This window comes from Pieris brassicae, chromosome 2, assembly GCF_905147105.1.
Source record: "Pieris brassicae chromosome 2, ilPieBrab1.1, whole genome shotgun sequence".
Lineage (NCBI taxonomy): Eukaryota > Metazoa > Arthropoda > Insecta > Lepidoptera > Pieridae > Pieris > Pieris brassicae.
Window position 1 is genome coordinate 12659043 of NC_059666.1, and position 19166 is coordinate 12678208.

The 19166-nt window shown below is 34.0% G+C and overlaps 1 protein-coding gene across 2 annotated transcripts in view; it reads right to left on the reverse strand.

Annotated features, from left to right (window-relative positions):
* The window catches only part of LOC123717730 (MAP/microtubule affinity-regulating kinase 3-like), a 104060-nt gene extending 87875 nt beyond the window's left edge, over positions 1 to 16185 (reverse strand). Inside the window, exon 1 of one of the 2 annotated variants that reach the window (XM_045673984.1) lies at positions 16066 to 16185. The gene's annotated coding sequence lies outside the window, so the exon portion shown is untranslated. Of the gene's footprint in view, positions 1 to 16000 lie in introns of both variants that reach the window. The other variant, XM_045673978.1, reaches the window with a different exon arrangement.
* Positions 16186 to 19166: the final 2981 nt, after the last annotated feature.

Below are 19166 nucleotides of genomic sequence, written 5' to 3' on the forward strand. Positions count from 1 at the left end.
GTCTCAAAATATATGTAACGGATACAACAATATAAGCTATGGATAGTTACATACTTCTACATTATATAGACATAAGAACATTTCTGAGATTCTTCATTGAAGTAGCAATATTTTATGAACACTGCATTTTTTCAACACTTAAACTTCTACATTATCTTCATTAATTATGCGAGATATATTCAGTTAATATAGTTTGGACTTTAGCCTTGTTTTCTGCTATCATTTAAGAAAATAGCTTACTCATATTTCAACAGCATTTATTCAATTAGTAGTAGATATGCAAAATTCAAGGCAAGAGACGGACTAGTGGAAAAAATAAGTCGTAGTAGCACATTCAGTACGGGAGTGGACCGGAAAACATTTGAGGAGCTTTTTAGACTAGAGCTAGATAACAGACAACCTTTAGTAACAAAGTGGCACCTGAAGAAGTAGGTATGTAGCCTCCCGATACATGGACAACACAGAGACTTTAATTCGATCCAGTACTTTCTGAGATTAGAATCAAATATTGATTATGAAAAAGTAACTCCAAAACATATCAGGCATCAGCTAGCAAGAATTTTTGTTATTTATATTCGGCTAGTCAGTATACATTTAGCTCCTGGCATATATTAATTTGTAATCACAAAGGAACGACAGAAATCTCAAGATCTGTGAAAACGAATTTCCATCTTTGTGTATTGAACAAACATTTCATTGTAATTGTGATTTCTTCGATGTCTTTGAAAAACGAGCCTTTAGGGTTAGCGAAAATATTATTATATTATCAGACCATTGTTTCCTTCCTACTCAAATAACCCTTTTCTCTTTAGGGACGACATCTATGATTTTTAAACCCTTTCTAATTGTTAGGGATTCTAGTCTCCAATTTTTCAATCTATCTCACCTGGCGGTGTTGTTTCACACGGCTCACTGTCGAATCAATCACAGCCTGGAGTCGCTCAAGCCACAACATGGCATTGCTACCTTTATTAAAGTGGGTGATAAGTCAATACAAAGAAAATACTCGGGGTTCTAGCAGACGTTGGCTCATTGTCTCTTCCCAAAATAGGTATGGTATTAGCACAGTAAGCATCCGAAATAAAATTTCGGAGTAGATGCAATTTATCCCTTCTGATAATGTATGGAAGCGTTCAAGTATTACGTAACGAATCTTGGGAAAGGGGGTCCATTCTAAACCGTTACGATGCAGGGGCGGGGATTGAATTACGCGTTATTGTTAATATTATTTTCAACTTTCCAGTACTTTCTACCACATAATGGTAAGTTTTAGGTTTAAAGAGTCACTGGAGTTGGTCACGAAACGTTTTACTATTGGATACAGAAACGTTACGGCGCGTTTCATAAGGGTTTCAAGAATCTCCAAAAATTGCGTGACGTAATACTTGAACGCTCCCTAACACAGTTTCTTGTTAGTACAGCAGAGAGGTTATATTTACTAACGTATATCGATATTATTATTTAGTGGACCGAAAATATTTTCACTAATCTTCAGAAATAGTGCCTCCCACGCATCATCACAAGTAGAACTGTAAAAACACCAAATGTTTGAACATTATATAAATATAAGCATCCTTGATATTTTAGATTAGTTAGAAATAAATTACATTAAAAATACAATTAGAGCATAATTTTTCACATTTTATTCTGACATTTCACATTTGAAATACACACGGAACCGGTCGAACGGCGTTTCATTCAAGTTTCGTACGTGTTTATTATTCAGCTGTGTGTAAAATTAACATCGGTCCACGTGATACGGAATACATTATTTAGATTGGATTCTTTTTGTGATACACATCTTTTTATCTTGTCTCTGACCCATTTCGATTTAACGTAAGTAGTTCCTTTCATTCTGTTGTGTTTATTAATTTGATAAAATTTTCGACAGCAACGAAGTCTTTAATTATACACATTCCCTATTCAGACAAAGAAAGGATATTTGGATAAAAGAACATGGTTAGTTTGTATTATATTCGCTACAAAACTGAAACATAAGCGTCTACATTTAATAGGTTCTGGTCGAAAGGCTTCAACGTGCGCCGCTTATCTCTGAGGTCGTAGGTTCGATCAACGGCTGGACACCAATGGACTTTTTTTTTATTTTTCCGCATTTAAAATTCACTCGAATAGCGTAGGAAAACATCGTGAGGAAACCGGCTTGGCTTAGACCCAAAAAGTCGATGGCGTGAGTCAGGCACAGGAGGCCTATTTGCCTATTACAACAAATGATGGTGAAACAGCTCATGATTGATGTTTTTTTTTTATTATTTAACTAAATAAAACCTCAACCTCCGTCATCAAGACAGATCGAGAGCAGCCGCTTGTCAATTGTCAAGGCACAATGCAATTCTAAAAGGCGAAATGGCAACAATGGCGCATTCTATTCTCAGATGAGATAACGCAGTCCTCAATAGCACCTACTCATCATTCAATACCCTGTTTGACCTATGCACTATCAGATCCTTGAAAAACTTCATTAACCTTGTACTCTCTTAAGCAATATAAAAAACCGTAGATTTTTTTTTGTTATTAACATTTTGTTAAAAATGTAACGAAATCTTCTATTATCATTTGATTAAACACGAGACTCGGTCGTATGTTTTGTTTTACGCTACTAATTAAAAGCTCAAATAACTTCTTTTTTAAGTTTTACATTTGTCAGGTTATGTTAAATATTGTTTGTTACAATGTTAGGGATTTTTGTCTGTACGAACAAACAAACAATCCTCTGCTATATAAAAATGCTAATAATTTGTAAGATAGATCATTTTAAGAACCCCAGAATTCCTAATGTATATTTTAATGTTAGAATTTCATCATCGAATACCAAATCTATTCCCGGGAGTCAATCCACCACTATGTGAAACCAGCTGCAAACTGAAGTATTTTCCTTTTAGCCTTTATTTAGGCTCCTTCAAGAAAAGAGCATACCATTTCTTAAACGGCCGGCAATGCACTCGCAAGCCAGGCACGAGGTATCACTTACCACGAGGTGATCCTCGTGTCTGTTTGGGGTTCTATAAATAATAAAAAATCTCTACGCAGTCTTTTTTTACAACCATTCATCTTTGCCTCAGATTTCTGTGTCTGTTGTTACATTATTAATTCATAGGAACAAATGCTTGACACACGCCCTTTTTTGGTCTGACTTCCGCAACATTTTTTCTCATACTGTATACTGGTAACATATAGCAGCGGTATTTATGATTTGGTACATTTCTCCTGACCCAGCAAATCAACATTGGACTTTAAACAGTCGAGTTGAGTCTATAAATACTGCACTCCTTACAGTCACGTGACGGTGAAAATTACGATAATTCGAGGGTGACGTCATTGTGTCCGTGGGGGAGCAAAACCGGATGTGGCGAACTTGCTAAATGTAAATTTATGTGTTCGTCACATATTGAGATAATAATTTTATTAATAGAGGACAATTGCCAATTTACAGAGGATTTCGACGATTTCAAGTATTATCATGTGATTTAAGAGAAAATAATAAAGATATATGTGCGTATGGACCTGGTTTGTTATGGGTAGTTTATTCAATAAATTAAAGAGCTTTACAATGTTTAAAGAACTTGACGTGAAGTAAAAATATAATTATAAGGTTTTTCATTATCAAAATATAGACTGACGACCGTGCTCAGAGTTGTCAATGTAAATTTATTTATTCATCATTCGCAGCATAACTTAAGTTCAGTGCATCACAACTACGAAACGCAATAGAGTAATTTGTTAATGACTTAAGGAAGAATAAGGCATTGCCAGGATATAACCGTATAGTATCCAACTGTTAATGATTGATGGATGATAGGAGTGATGACAGGAGAATTCAGGGTCTACCTCCTCTTTAAAACCAAATAAAGACGATTGTGAGTCTCAGTGGCCTAAGCAAGCCGCTCATTATGGAGGCTACAAGTCAATGTTTTCTTTATGTATTAGAAGGCATACGTTCAGGAGACTCATCTGATGTTAAGCAATACCGCATGGACATTACCAGAAGGCTCGCAAGTGCGTTGCTGGCCTTTTATGACTTGGTACGTATCTTTTCTTGAAGGACCCTAAATCGAATTGTATCAGTTAGAGCGGTGTTTCTTAAGGTTTTTGTCCCATGCACCAACTTTATAAAATTCTTAACTAACATACATAATTTTTTTAATATTACCTTAAATTAAAGGTTTGAGGAAGAAATTACTAGATAGAAAATTGTTAACGAAACATTGAAAATTTTCAAACATAATGAAAAACTGAAATCAATTTTCGAATAGCCCCCCTTAACAATGAAATTGCCCCCCCCCTGTGGGGCGAGGGCCCCACGCTGGGAAACACTGAGTTAGAGCATTTTAAACCAGGCACCACCTTTAGCAATAAAATTGAATGAGCAGTGAAAGACATAATGTTCCAAATCTATTAAAATATTTACGAAATTATAAGTCCGTCCAATCTATTAAACCAAGGATACTTTATCAATTTTGTTTTATAACCAAACATATAATATCCCAATGCAGTTTGGCATATAGTATACAACCTCTGTGGATACACTTTATGGCCAGACGGTTAGTTTATTGCGAGCGGAAACTAAAATACGGAAGGAGATACCTGAACATAACTCTGAACTCCACATTTTATATTATTATTTATAGTCCTATTTTGGAAGACTTAATATAAAAGCTTCTTATACTTATATTTTTTGTTTTCTTAAAAAATTGGCGCTACATACTTTTTAAGTCTGGGCCTCGAATTTCTGTATGTGTCTGATCATGTCAATCTAATAGGCAGGTAGATGTGTCTGATGCACGCCGTCGACTTTTTGGTTCTAAGGCAAGCCGGTTCCCTCACGATGTATTCCTTCACCGTTCGAGCTAATGTTAAATGCGCACATAGAAAATCCATTGGTGCACAGCCGGGGATCGAACTTAGGATGAGATCAGAGATGAGAGTCGCACGCTGAAGCCTACACGGCTTTTGTTTTCTTTACCTTAATATATATTTATTTGTTAAATTCCATCCTCTTACTAACGACTTGCGATTTTTGTTTGTCATACCTAGCTTAGTCTTTATACTACAACGCGGTAGTATCTGCGAATACAAGTACAACGTACTTCATACGAATATATGACGGTGAAGTTCTCAATCTCTTTAGTATGCACATACCTTTTGAATATATTCCTAAACAAGAATGTCAATTCCAAGTTAGTTTCAAATTGTTAATTTCGCTATTAGTATTTTTTTTGTCTTAATCACTGTGTCAATTTAAAAACGTAAAGCATTTTAAAACACTATGAAAGACAAAGTTTAAATATTTGTTTACTGCACATGCTGCAAAATCATTATTTCGTCCGAGAGTGATTCCACAAGGTCACAAACCTGTTTTTCAACATAGCAACGGCCTTTATTTATTTTTTATTCGACATCATAATAGAGAACCACCAACCAGTGCTTTAAATCGAATGATATTTGTTCTGGAATTTTCCATAATTGTATGTATATTACCAGGAGAGCATAAACTAAAACATACCGCAAATTCCTACATAATAATAATAATAAAGCCGATTGCCAATCTCTACAAATGTTGAATTAAGTAAAGATTTGTTATACACACTTTTTTTCTTAAAATCCTAATGTCTCTATCCATGGCTTTCTTCAATCGCATCTTTACATACAAACACATACATTACACGTACATTATCAAGTACATTCCATATTACGTCGAATTAAAACATACTTTCTAAATACTTAGCTTTCATCCAGAATTGTCACGGTTAACGCTCATCAAACAATTGTTTTACATTAATAAATCCATTGATACATAAAACCCATACATAACAGAATAATTACATAAAATACCCAACCCATTTACCGCAATCATCTTCGTTTGTTTACATATTTTCATGTCTCTCATAATACAGTTTATTACCTCATAAGTAACGCATTACCGCCGATAAGGCGATAGTGGAAAATTTTCTAAATAATTGTTTGTTTCGTGTTTTGTATAAAAAAATAAGCATTAACTAAAACTGTCCCGTTACGCTGCTAATTTATTTTGATCGTTTTACCGAAAATTATGTAATTCTTAAACTAAAATCTCTATGGCTTTTTTGAAACTTCACTTATAGTAACTTTTTCGATTAAGCACAAACATTTTCTATTCACGATATAGGGTTAAAATTGTAAGGTTTTTCAACCACAATCGCGGCTATCTAAACGATTATAACTTTCGAAAGAAGATGTTTTTAAAGAACAAGAAGGCTCACAATACGGTATATAGTTTATACGCCGCGCAAACCCATTGAACAGTCGCTCGTACGGTGAAGAAAAATATCGTGAAACTGCTGGTAGACCCACAAAATTTGCGGCGTGTATCTGGCACCTGATTGCCAATTAGAAAAAAACAAATGATCACGCAACATACAGAAATCGGAGGCCTAGACCTGAAAGTTCACTGGTTTTGTGTAGCAGCAACAGCGCTACAAAGTCTGTATCGGTATCATCACTGGAAGTTAGTACGGACGCAGGTATTACTAAAACCGCACCGCCACCCATAATCTAGCTACATTCGTCATATTATTCAGTTGATTTATTTAATTATTAAGATGAGACAGTACAATTGAATGGTTTTACATTCCAATATAGAAATATCAGAATTGGTATAAGTATTATCTAAGTGACATGGATAGGTATACGAAATTCTAATACTACAATACTACATTTCGATAAGTTCAATTCCCGTTTTTTTACAGTCGACGCGACACACGACATTATAATAAATTCGCTATTCGTAAAGTCTTATTTGAAATATATTTACGTAAAAAACCTCGCTCGCGGTAATGGCTTTTCATCTATAGCCATGTCGAGAGGTCCTGTTCGCCACACTCTAGACCGCATAGCCCAAAGCCAAAACTAGTCACAAAGTAGATCGCAATACATCAAAGAATCTTGTTGAATATGTAAGGGCGAAATGGTGATTAGTTTCTTAAGTTCGAAGCCGTAATAGTAACAGAAGTAATACTTGTTGTTTTGTATTGGTAAACAATTACTTATTTACTGTCATTTCCGCTTGTCAAAATTCAATACGTTTTGACACCAGGGAGTCATACTAGTGTTCCTTAAGTAAGGTTTAGAGTCATAAGAATCATATCAAACTAATCAAGGTCTATCACAAAGCTGTTTAATTTGTGTTTACTCCAATACAAATGATAGATTTAATCAAAATACTATGTACAGAATCCATTTTTATGAATATCATATTTTCATAAGTTCTATGTAAAATTCTCACGAAATTATATATTTTATTCGTAATTTTAATTCTTATTTAGACTAATTAAATTTATACTAGATAAAAAACGCCCCCTTTCAAAACAAAATTAAATCCGGGTTCACTGCACTAGCCGTGAAACATAGACATACAGGCACATACTAACAAGCTCGGTACGTTTCCGACTTAAACGAGAAAATGAATGGCATAATTGAGTTAATGCCGCTTTAATATTCATTTACGCGGCATGAATATGGGTCACGTTATAACGTTTAATATAAGAAAATATGGCATTGTTAGTAAAATAAACTCAAAATATTCAGTGTATACAGTTTTTAGTATACGCCAGAATCATTCTTATCTACAGAATTATATTTTTTAAACAACCAATGTATCTAATATATCCCTCCGTTATCTAACAAGAGGCTAGTTATTTATATTGTTTAATAAAACCACACCCTATATTTTAAAAAATCCTAATTCCTAATTAGGTTTATATATAGAATCTCATACTTATTCTACCTAAAAATAGCATTTTACACTACCGACTTTTTATTACTGTCAGTTCAGTATTTACATGCTCATAACAACTTCACCGCTATTAGTCACAACGCTACAAACTAGTGGCAAATGTTTATTTTTTACATCTATTTTCGTCTGGGACAAGGAAGGTTACGCGAAAACATTGAACAAACGATTATTATATTCTAGATATATATAATTACCTATATAATAAATTATATTGGCTATCGAGAAGATATTACATTAAAATAATTTATTACATTCACAATTCGTAGAATTGACAATGTTATGTTTTTCTCAATTTACGCAAAATACAAAATATCACGATTTTGTCGATAATATTATAAGAACTTCTTGTAATCGTATATCAAAAACTGTTATGTTAATTTTTGTCCAAAGTAAATCCCTCGTTCTCGTCTGTAATAGATAGATTCCTGAGGAATATTCAGGTATTGTATGTATGTAGTGTCGACTCAGTTTTTGCTATTATTGCGTATGTGTCAAACATACGCCGATTTGGCCCGTTCTGAGGTTGAGTACTGGCTAAATAAGCCAGCCTAGACTCTTCCAGAAATCTCCTGGGCACTTCTAGAGCGGCCTCAGTGTTCCGAGCATTTCTACTCGTTAGAAAGCCTCTGCACTGTCTGTCGCGCCAAAGACAAGGAGATGTTTATTAAGGAAGGCCTGTAATTGTCTCTATAGGTTAAGATATTAAGTCATTATGGTTTTATGTAATAACAATTGTTGAAGACGCATATTTTTTTTTGTTGTCAGAATGCAAGAAATCCTAGCGTAACGTTCGACGGAATAGTTTATTTAAACATAACAAAAGCATTGAATTTATTATTTTATGTAAATCAAAGCAATAATGATATACTTTACATATAAACGCATATATAATTACCTTATAAATTATACATAAATACCTTACATCCACAGTTAGTTAATGTTAGTGGAAATGTACTTTAAAGCTGCGGAATTATTCAGTGTATACGTTTCATTAAGCTGTTTTCAATTGAAAGTTCCATCCACGCCCGAGGATATAATAATTAATAATTGAATTGTGTTCATACCGGACAATTAAACAAATAAGGATCATATTTCATTAAAACTTCACATACTTTATGTTACTTAACTTCGCATACGTCTGCTGTTTTGTTTAGATAACGGCTGGTAAAAATTACGATGTTATTTTACTTTTTAACTCCTTAGTTCACCAGGTTTTTACCATCTAATTCGCATAAATGACGCAATCGTTCCAGAAACCGATTTGGAAACTTAAACAATACAAACGCATTGTTAGCGCATTTCATTCGAACTTGTGTTTTGCGGATCGGTTGCGGGAAATTTTAAAGTTAAACAAAATGAAGCCGAGTGCGCTTCAGAAATGAGTTCCTATTTTTAGTTTATTTCTCTTTTTCTGTAGTCATTAAAATACTGAGCGTTTTTAAGTTTTTAATGAAAAACTAATATTTTATAATCTAATGTGAAATTGAATCAAGCCTCTAAATAGAATGTGTGTGTAAATTACATTTATATGTTAACACTATAAACGTCCAGTATTTAGTATTGTCCTTTACACATTAAGAAAACACTGTTTAAACGGATTGAAGCTATGTATTATTATTATAAACTTATAATTATTTACTATGTATTTTTAGTCACCTTGCCCACGCACACAAACTTCGGAATTTTTTAAATTAAAATTATGGAAATAATTATAAGTTTATAATAATAATACATAGCTTGAATCCGTTTAAAAAGTGTTTTCTTAACGTCCAGTATTTCCACGACATACATTAAAATAGAATAAATATTTACTGCTTTAATTAGGCTAGGGTTTTTTTTAAAATTATTTACTGTTATAACCCCTAATCAGCTTGTCTCTAGGCAAACGTTTCCAAATAGACATATCGATCTGTCCTTCGCTATTCCGTACCCTTCCCACTCCCCTAAGGAGGGTTCCCTATATCGTCCTCATAACGCCACACCTCATTATTAATATAGATTTAAATAATGAAGCATTTGTCACATTGAATTGAGTAAAAAGCACAAGCATACACCAATACATTATTCATACTTTCAGGTAAATAACATAATTACTCTTTTTAAAATCTTAAATATATAAGTGTTGCATAGCATCAATTTTATATAGATTAACTACAATCGTACAATCCGTAAACTGTTTAATATCTTCATAAATATTTTATAACTGGATAGAATGGCCTGAATCCCAAATGAAATTATAAATCAAGAACTCATCTGTCAGATTAACAAGTTTCCGTGTTGAAACTTTAGCGAATTATGCTCAACTGTTCACTCTAAGGATAAGTCAGGGGATTAATAAGAGTTTATCCTTTGTTTCATAGCGCATATCTTTTCTAGATTCTTAAACCGTCGAGAGGAAATATAAATATCAATAGATTTTTGTGGACAATATTTATCCTTATTGCTTTTTATTCTATGTAGCATTTATTACATGCTCGTAGAGGTGAACATGGACATCGTGTGTCAGGCAGACAAGGATCCCCTACTTCACGACTGACAATAAATGACGCGCCACTGAGGCGGAAAGATGGTGAACTGTTCCTCCAATCTAAAGTATCCTCGACCAGCCTAACCTCCTCTGACTGGCCGGACCGAAAGCCCCAGCTGTAGTCGAGAAGTTATCCTTGGCGACAAGAATAACTTGGTTAACCGTTTCAGGGTATAACGTCATCATAGTGTAGGCATAGATTGTAGGCGTCTTAATTAAACTATTATAATAGAAACTAAAATATCAATTGAGCTGAATGAATATCAAATCTCGCATCGTTTCACTGCCCAAATGAAGACAGCATATGTCAGCATAAACCCTACGCGAGAAGAAAATAAGTTATAAGTTAGCACATTGTGGAGCTAGCACATGGCTCTAGATTTGTCAGCGTTTCTAAATCGTATACAAATTAAACCTATCTTGTCAAGCCTTATCGATTAAATAACAGTTACTTTTTTATGGCACATGAGGCAAATGAGCACTTTGAATAAAGTGAAAATCGCCCACTATTTACTGTAACGTCAGGTGTGTAAACCTTTGAGGGAATGATACGCTTACTTGAAGGCTGTTAAGTCGTGTCGTCGTTTCCACAGAGGCGGTGCGGAAAGTACCTAATAAACCCTGTATTGTTGAACGCCAGGCCTCGAGATGGAGAGAATGGAATTTTGCATTCAAAACTAGAAGACAAAATCGTATGTTTGATTATAGATAAGACAGATGACATATCACGTGTCAACGCGTACTTAATTACGATATTGACCAATCATAGCTAGATTTGCCATCTTTCGTTTTAACATCCTCACACAAAGTACGCAATCAAAAAGCACCTTTCCGCAAATTATAGTTACATACACCCAAGGGCGACTATTAAAATACAAAACAAGAAACCTACACTTAGACACCAATAGCATAACACACTTGTGCTGAATCTCAATGTAGTGACGTAATCATATAGGACGCAATTATATCTGACGACCTTAGCTTGTACTATTGTATTGTTTATTATTATTTGCATAAAATTGTATCTGATTATAACGCGTCAAACATTTACGCATCTCTGAACATAACAAAAGAATTGACTTTTTTAATAATTTATAAACTTAAAAATACTTTATTATTTCACCGTTACCGGTTTAGTACACCTCGTTACAAATCATACAAAAATTACAATAAAAATAACAAAAAAATTATAAATTATTACAACAAAACTAATATACCTCAAATAAAATAGCTTTACTTTGAAAATAATTCAAACGAGCTTACGATTACAAATCTGGTACAAAGCCGGGCCACACCCCTTTTCCTTTAGTTTAATTGCTTCTACTGTAAATATTACATGCTATATTCGTAGCTTATGTTATAAATTTTATCGTTCTGTGTACTGCGTAATGAACAATTACAAGATGTTTAATAGTGGGTTTTATTGTGTACAATATACGCAATAAACAAATGAGCGTAGATATAATTTTTACAAGGAAAAAATATCCATAAGCAGCACAGATTTAACATCACTCACTGACGACATCTCGCACCTGCTCAGAGTCTTCGTCAACCGCTGTCTTCGCCTCATTCTGGGTATTGACCAGCCCGAGAAGATCTCTAACAGATCAAGCTACGCAAGTGGAAATGGACTCTAAAAAGATTCCAAGCTTGATTGGAAGCCGCAAGGGAAAGCGGAAGCGTGACCGTCCCAAGCAAACCAGGCGTATGGACGCCAATGAGGCAAAAAAAGCCGGAATGATTTGAAATACGAGGCTCAAGAGTCAAGCCCGAACGCGATAAACACTCGCTGTGGACGCCCTGTACAACATATAGGGGTTATAATAGTATATAAAGTCAAGGACAAATAACAAAATGCACAATGCCTTAGTGCCTACAGGATCGTAGTTTGTAGGTACTGTTGGTAATTGCTACGAATTTCTATGTTTACACAAAAATGCTGACAAAAGATTGAAACAAAAACAACTACAACGGCAACCATTAAATATGTAAAGAGTATCTTGTCACTCACAACAAAGGGGCAACATGGGGACTAGCTTCTGTACGAATAGCTAGTATATTGCTAGTTTATTAATAGTTTTTGTGTTTACAAAAAAATATTATTTCCGATTTTTGTCTTGACTCTTGATGTGAAGCAGCTAATTTACATTTCTCTAATATATAAAATATTTGTAATGTTTTCTTAAATAAAATTAAAAAAATATCACATCCCAAGCAAATACTTTTAAAACCCGGGCGTTTTGGATGTTTGCAGGTAGGCTTGACATCTGTCAAAGCCATGGAGGCATAAAGTACTAAACTATGGCGAAGGTCTCATAATGGAAACAAAAAAAAAGCATTTTCTGTTTCAGAATATGCATTTACTACAATGTAGTATTTCCGAACCAATTTAACTTAGGGGGTTTCAAGAAAAGAGCGTACAAATTCTTAAAAGGCCGGCAACGCACTCGCGAGCCCTCTAGCACTGAATGTGGGAGCGGTGTCACTTAGCATCAGATGAACCTCCAGCCTGTTTGCCTCCTGTTATATAAAATAATAATAAAAATCCAGAGACGCTACAACCCCGCTACAATTTACGCCCATAGACATTGCCAGAGTACTTGAAAGAGCGTTGCCGGCCTTTGAATCTATTGTTAGTATACTGACGTACAATATAGTTTTAAAAAATACAGCTTTAAATAAAATCCTATTTTATATAACAATATTAAAAGGAATCCTTTGAGACATACGCCACAAAATCATAGATCAGACACTCACCGTATTGGCATTCAAAATGGCCGTCGCGAGGATATCGCTCAGCATACGTAATCCACCTTCAGGTGTTTATGGCATACGACCATACACACAGAATGCATATCACAGAGATATTCGATCCTTATACAATCGATATTCCTTAGTATTCATAAAGGTTTATTCAATAAGTTATAATTATTTTTATCCGTTATGAATTTATATTAAGGTCGCGCCGTGACAAGATTTTTGTGACTGAGGATTAATAACAAAATATTTACATCAGTACGAAATACGGACTAAACTCGTTCTCTAGTACCTCCTCATAAATTAAACTGAGTACGTAAGAAGTATTTTTTTATGTTTAGGCATCGGTAATTTCTAGTACGTGTTATGACGATGATAAAAAGTCTTTATTAAGAAACAAATTATCTATTATAAGTAATAATATGTAGAGTGTATAGATAATAACAAAAAACTGGTCGTGTACCTTCTTAATTTTTATTAGTCTGGAAATACTGAAAACCAAACGAGATTTTTTTAAAGCATGTTGTTTAGTACAATGAGGTTGTACAATTATTTAATGAATTACCGTCTAAAATTCGAAATATTAGAGTGTTTCATACACATCAGAATGAGCCTATAAGACTAAAATTAGGGCGGCTCTCTGATGTCGACGTGCGAGATGCACGTGTTCGTATTATAATATTAAGTATCTCATGTAAAAAAAGTATAATTTTACGTTACAATTATTGTAATGAGAAATAAAGTTCTTAAAACATAAAACAAAAGACTGTTGAAATAAAAACTGTTAACCAATAAGAAGCAAACGAAATGCGTCAATTCGTTTTAAAATCTCACTCTTAATACTTATCTAACGTAGGCTTGAACATAGTCAAAAGTACTCAATTTCATAGACCAAATATGTTAATTGTTAACCAATTTTTGGTTCACATATCACGAATCTAATGTAGTAATTAATAACGTTTATGGGTACTAGATAGGTTTAAATTCCCCTCGGATCCCAATCCCTCGAGTATGACGAAAACATCCTTGAAACTTTCATCCCTTCAAAGTCGCCGCAATTTCATTTGACTCTTTCTTTGAATTTATCTTACCTTTGAGAGTTTTTATACCTAAATCGATTTGTATAAAAACTCTCAAAGGTAAGAGAAAAGACAGTGTTAAAAGTAGGCTCAAATGTCGTACACTTATTAACGTCAACAGAAAAGATGTTAAATTGATTCCAAATTTACATTTACTACCAATTCGCAAGTCAAGAACTGGAGCCAATCAATACCAAAGATTAAGATAATTTAAATAATCGTCAAATTTATTAAACGTTTTATTGATTAATTTACGTTTAACGAGAGATTTATTTAGTGATAATATTCTCATTTCGCTTGGAAGTTTGTTGTAAAAACGAATACAATTGTGATATAAGGAGTGGTTTATCTTCTTGAGCCTGGTTGGTCGTACGCTTATTAGTTCTGCTTCGTGTATTATATTGCTAAATGTCATTATTTGTTTTAAAATCGTGTAATTTTTTTTTGTAAACTCTTATTAAAAATAAATATTTAATTATCCACGTATATTGCGACAGAACTTTGAGGTATTTGCTACCGCGGCTAACAAACGGACTACCTAGTCAGTTACTAAATAGCCAACGTTAACCACAGAAGAAAACGAAAAACTAATTTTATATGCTTTTGTCGCGTTCCTAAATAAGAATGCTACAGTTAAATTTATACAGACCACAGCGGTTTTCTAATGTACATATTATATTATTCTGTAAAATAAATAAATATATTTATGTATATTGAAGCTGATAGTATTTCAACTACTAATCCGATACAGAAATGAGCAAATGTTCAATGATTTCATCAACATGTTGTACACGTTTTCCGAGTAATAAGAAAAATCCTATCATACCAAGTAACTATCTCCTATATATATAAAGATATGTTAGATAAGTTCTATGAATAGGTAAATGTTAGTCATAAATTACTCGTGTACTTAGGAATTACTTAACTGCACTAATTGGTTAAATGCACGTACGGCTGTACGTGGCCGGCCTCGATGCTGTTAGCAAATAGAAGCCGATCGCAATGCGTTGATTGAAAAAACAGTATTCCACGTTTGCTCACAATATAACACAAGTATGAAAAGTATGAAAATCGATGTTACATATATATTCACGCTCTAATAGTTAATAAAATTTTGATGATAAGATACTTTTTTTTCTATTTATTTAGACATATAACCTATTATTTGCAATCATTATGGTTTAATAAAGTTTTGATATACTAGTCTGACAATTAGCGGAGGACGGAGATCACCCCGACCTCCGGTTTGATTTCTGTTCCAGGACTTATCTACTGATTTCGTATTGGGCAGTAACTAAATGGTATGAAGATTCTACCCCTTTAATTTCACCGATAAAAAAAAACAATGACCGAATCAATTTTGTGGCTATACACATAATTAATATACGATATATCTATTTATTTAATAACTTTAGCGATTATCTAAGTTAACTTTAAACTATGTAATGTTTGAGAACTAGGAAAAACCCTACCAGCACACAAATAGTATTGATTCAAGATCAAAATATTACCTCCAGCGTTATCAGTACATGGCATAGACAAATATTTGTCTACATTTAAACGAGATATATACATTACGTATTTGATAAGATTTTGTCGGCAAATAGAGAGCAAACGTCGTTTAATACTAATGTAACGTTTAAAAAAAATACACTTAAAAAGTCTTATTTTAATATTCAAGAATCGTTATTCGTATATATCTTTATCATAAGTGTAACATAATTCATTTTAATTATGTATATATAATATAATGAGTTGCATTCCAACTCAGAGACATCCCATATTCAACCATTTATCAATTTACAATAATAAATAATCAAGAGTATCGCAGCTGTGTACTAAACTTAAAAACGATTTCACTTTCAATCAATCATCACGAAATTATAAATATTCCGATCCGGCAAGATACCAACCGCTGCACTATCACAGTCCACTGAACCACTATCAAAGACCAGTCTTCGTAAAAGACCGATTGATACACGTGTCGGCCTGTACCAGCGGGTGAGCGGCGTGCGTTTAGCCAACGATTTAGCCGTGGACTGACGTACTGGGCGCACGGAAACTACGGCCAGATTCAACGGCAACATTCAATGCCACGCCCGACACCATTCCTGAGATAACTCTAACTTATTGGGTGTATGTTAGTCTTATTTGATTCAAATAAATCTTAACAATGCAAAGGTTATGAGTCAGTTTACGTAAATAACATATTGTCATATATATTGTTTATATTTCTACTTGCTACACAACACGGCCTGCATTACTTTCACACCACATACAAACGACGGTTTAAATGTTAGAATTTCAACTGCTCGACTACTGTTGTATCATCCATGCCAGACTTCCAAGAGATGAACACATTACGATGTTAATCATCGATCTTCTTCAGTCGCTCTTCCTTTCCGAAGGTAGTGTTAGTGCGCCGCACAAGCTCCTCTACTCACTCTACCTTCGGCAAGCCTCCGCGCCTAGGTGATGGTGAGACTTGTCAGGCCTTTTACTTTATCGGTCCAACTAGGAGGGCCCGCGAGATCTGATGCCCTCCACTCTCTCAGTCACTGTAAGTTTTTCTTAACTCTCTGGATAGCAGAAATCCATGTTTCATGTCCAAAAAGACTCAGAATGCATTGGCAACAAAGTGTCCAAAGACGATTTTTTAAACATGGATAATGTAACATAAATTATGAATTGCTTAGTAGGTACATTGTTTACTACATTTGCATACTCTGTGATCTCACATATAACCAACCCCTCGTAGGGTGTCAAACCAGATAACATAACTTTCTATAACGTTTCCACATGTTTGCGCATGTCTTAATTGTATACAGAATTTTAAAATGAACTCTTAAATCTTTCCTCATTTACCCAACCTTACATAACACATCTATCTATTTCAGTCGATCACAGACACGGTCGATGGACGATAGCCGTATCTTTTGTTTGTTTACATATCACCGACTTGAGATTACCTACTGGTATTATGCATCAAGCTTATAAACTTCATATTCGTAATTATCTTTGACAAAGACTTCAATATGGAGGATCTTCATAGGACATAAAGAGACAATAATCAATATGCTGAAGTTCCTTTAGATAATGAAACACTATCTAAAATACGTTTTTTTAATACGAGAAAAATTCCATTGCCGTTATCATTTTATCCTGGGGAAATAAGAACAGCATATATAGCTGTTTAATTATCTCGCTAATACTCGAGAATGGCTGGACCGATTTGGCTAATTTTCAACTTGAATTAGTTGTGGAAGTTCAGGTAGGGTTTAATGTTAGAAACGTGTATATGTAATAATAATAAAACATAAGCATACATCACTTAATTTTACAATACATTTCGTTCCTAGTTTCTAAACACTTCATGTCTTTTGTTTGTTTTAGAAACAACTATGGGTTGACCAGATTTTTCAGAAATATATGTATGTTATATCAGATCATCTAGTATTATAAACAGAATTCGTAATGTAATAGCAGTAAAAAGTTTCCAACTGTCATGGTCACACTCACTTAAAACGTAAATGTTTTATTTTTATTAGATCCCCTATCTAAAACAGCAACGGCAAACGACCCTACGAGTCGCCCAAAGATGGCAGTGATCGCAGTTCATGGATACCCATTTTAGTGCGGAAGTAGTATAGTATCTTTTCTTAAACAATTTTAGGTCGTATCTCTTAGTATCTCCCACAAGGAGTCGACTTCCAGCTATAATAGTGATGTTTTTAATGTATATAATACAATTAAGCCCGTTATTAAGAAGATGTAAGTACAAATACAAATTTAAGTCAAAATTGTTTACGATTCCTCTCCATACACACAAGTATAACAAATGTAAATTGGATCAACGTCACAAAACGTCGTCAATTAAGGCGGTTTGCGCCGAGTGAATTATGGCTTCGGCGATACGATTATGTACCGAATGGTGGAATGCTTCGTCAAATATTCACAAGGCTACATGACTATGGTATATCGTTTATCTATTCGAAACGCGAAAACACAATAAAACTGGTCCCATCACAATAGCAAATACGTTTCACGTAACACAAGGTAATAAATCTATCAGAAATTACTTAAATCGGAAAGATTAGATATGTTTAAATTTAAAGGTTATATCTGTTTCATGATCATTTGTAAATCGAATAGGCAAGTAGGTGATCAGCATTCTGTGCCTGACGCACGCCGTCGACTTTTTTGGGTCTAAGGCAAGCCGGTTTCCTCACGATGTTTTCCTTCACCGTTCGAGCTAAAGGGGTACATAGAAAGAAAATCCATTGGTGCACAGTCGGGGATCGAACCTACGACTTCAGAGATGGAAGTCGCACGCTGAAGCCACTAAGCCAACACTAGTATGATTACTGCCATTAAATCTATTATAGAAGATTAATTTAGATATATTGTCCAGATGGATATGAAATATATCTAAAGTGGTGACGCTAATGTCCAATAACGGACAGATAATAAATAAAGAAAGCAGTTTCAAGCATTTTTATTGTTATCTTTGATGAAATTATTTAAAATTTTCTAAGTCTTAACGAATGAGTAACTTTCAATACACGACTTCGGCTGTTATTACTGAGATAACAAACAGCGATTAGTTATCTGTGATTGCAACAAAAACCGATAGGTATATGCTTTTATAAACCTCACATTTCGTAAAAAATCAATTGTTAGCCTTTAGCCTCACATGTTGAACGATTGATCACGCAAATATATCGGAAGTCACGATCATTGTGCGCACGCGTCGGCTTACTTTCTTTTTCAGTCAAAACGTTACAATCATGGATTAACCTAAATTTTAACAACTAGATTTAGAAATCTTGTAAAAAGGTTTAGAAGAAATTTGTAAAAACATTAAATTTCTAAAGACAATTTTACGAATAATCTTATCGTGGTCGAAACACAAATATAATAACGGTTTATGATGAGTATGCTATAGACATCATGACTTCATTTTGTATTTATTAGATATATAATGATAAAAAAGGGATTTTCACTACATTATTTT